Consider the following 2395-nt stretch of genomic DNA (forward strand, 5'->3'; position numbering starts at 1 on the left):
TGACCTTTGCCGAGGCTTTCTTGTAACACGATGATCCTGGCAATTCTCTGAACCAGCAGCAGTAAACACTTCATCCCAGGTAGCAGTATCACCACAGTCACCAACACAATGAGAAACAGCTGGCAACTTGGAGCAGCAGTCACTGCCTCCATAGTTCCACCGCAAATGTTTGTGGCTGGGTCCTGGGCCGAAACTTCTCCTTAGCAAGCCTCCTGGGCCGGCCTCAAACTCGGGATCCTCCTGCCTCTGCCTTCTTCAGTAAATCCTACCAGTAAGCGCCACCACAACTAGCCGAGTGGAGCTCGGGCCTGAGCTAGGGCTCGCAAGGACACAGGCAAGAGGCTTTTTCGTGAATTCATACCAGGAACGTTGGGCGCCAGGCTGTTGTTCATGTAAGATAACAAGCCACATTTTCATTTCCTTAAACAAGTTTGACCCAACTGCACTGGATGTGCTTGATTACAAGTAGGAAGGCAGTACATAGGCAAGAAGTATGTCAGGATGCATACTTGCCCCCATTGGATGAAGGCATCAGGTATATAGCTCATGTCCATTTTCTGGGAACTCTGGAATGGACCTGGCCAGAGTCCATCATCCTGGACAATATTTAAAGTTTGCTTCAAATTTGGCTCAAAATTGTGGCAGTAGTTTTATTCTTACCCAGTGGGATTGACAGAACATATTTACATTTTTTTGGAAAGGAAAGTTTAGAAATAAAATGGTTGACAAATCTTCCTCTCTGAACAAGATGGCTAGGGATGAGGTTGGAGTGACTCTCAGGCAGCCACATCTTTCCCGACAGGATCTCGCCACATTGGATGTCACCAAGTTGACACCACTTTCACATGAAATTATCAGCAGACAAGCTACAATTAATATTGGTACAATTGGTCATATAGCTCATGGGAAATCCACTGTGGTAAAGGCTATTTCTGGAGTTCACACCGTCAGATTAAAAAATGAACTAGAAAGAAATATTACCATCAAGCTTGGATATGCTAATGCTAAGATTTATAAACCTGATGACCCAAGTTGTCCTAGACCAGATGTTACAGTTCATGCAGAAGTAGCACACCAGATGAGTTTCCTACAGACATTCCAGGGACCAAAGGGAACTTCAAATTAGTCAGACACGTTTCCTTTGTTGACTGTCCTGGCTATGATATTTTGATAGCTACGATGCTGAATGGCGCAGCAGTGATGGATGCATCTCTTCCGTTGATAGCTGGTAATGAATCATGTCCTCAGCCTCAGACTTCTGAACACCTGGCTGCCATAGAAATCATGAAACTCAAGCATATTTTGATCTTACAAAATAAAATTGATCTGGTAAAAGAAAGTCAGGCTAAGGAACAATATGAGCAGATTCTCACATTTGTACAAGGAACAGTAGCAGAAGGAGCACCAATTATTCCAATCTCTGCTCAGCTGAAATACAATATTGAGGTCGTCTGTGAGTACATAGTGAAGAAAATACCAGTGCCCCCAAGAGACTACTTCAGAACCCCATCTCATTGTTATCAGGTCATTTGATGTCAACAAACCTGGCTGTGAAGTTGATAACCTTAAGGGAGGTGTAGCTGGTGGTAGTATTCTAAAAGGAGTGTTAAAGGTAGGACAGGAGATAGAAGTGAGACCTGGTGTTGTTTCAAAAGATAGTGAAGGAAAACTCAGGTGTTAAACCAATCTTTTCCAAAATTGTGTCACTTTTTGCAGAACATAATGATCTTCAGTATGCTGCCCCAGGTGGTCTCATTGGAGTTGGAACAAAGATTGACCCCACTTTGTGCAGAGCTGATAGAATGGTGGGGCAAGTGCTTGGAGCAGTTGGAGCTTTACCTGAAGTATTCCGAACTGAAGGAGACAAGAAAGCAGCAAAGGTTCAAAAGCTGTCTAAGAATGAAGTGCTGATGGTCAACATAGGATCCCTGTCAACAGGAGGAAGAGTTAGTGCTGTCAAGGCAGGTTTGGGCAAGATTGTTTTGACTAATCGTGTGTGCACAGAAGTAGGAGAAAAAAAATTGCCCTTAGCTGAAGAGTTGAGAAACATTGGCGTTTAATTGGTTGGTTGGGGTCAGATAAAAAGAGGAGTGACCATTAAGCCGACTGTAGAGGATGACTGAAGAATCCAAGTTAAACAATGCCTTGGGGTGGAATTGGGATTTCTTTTAATATCTAGGGATATATTTTCAAAGCAATACTAGGGAAATAATTTCGTAGTTCATTACCTTAGTAGTAGCTATAAGAATATTATCATATTTTGGTGATGAATTTAACCTCAACTTCTAATATAGGGCCTACAAGTAAATGTCAAAAGTGGTATAGTACATACTGTATTGGGTTAAATCTACATTTTAGCAGAAGTTAAACATTCCAGAATGATGTCTGATTTATC

The 2395-nt window shown here is 42.3% G+C and overlaps 1 pseudogene; it reads left to right on the top strand.

Moving 5' to 3' along the window:
* The first annotated feature begins 748 nt into the window (after positions 1–748).
* On the top strand, positions 749–2123 carry LOC118574274 (annotated as a pseudogene).
* Positions 2124–2395: the final 272 nt, after the last annotated feature.

This window comes from Onychomys torridus, chromosome X (assembly GCF_903995425.1).
Source record: "Onychomys torridus chromosome X, mOncTor1.1, whole genome shotgun sequence".
NCBI classification, from domain to species: domain Eukaryota; kingdom Metazoa; phylum Chordata; class Mammalia; order Rodentia; family Cricetidae; genus Onychomys; species Onychomys torridus.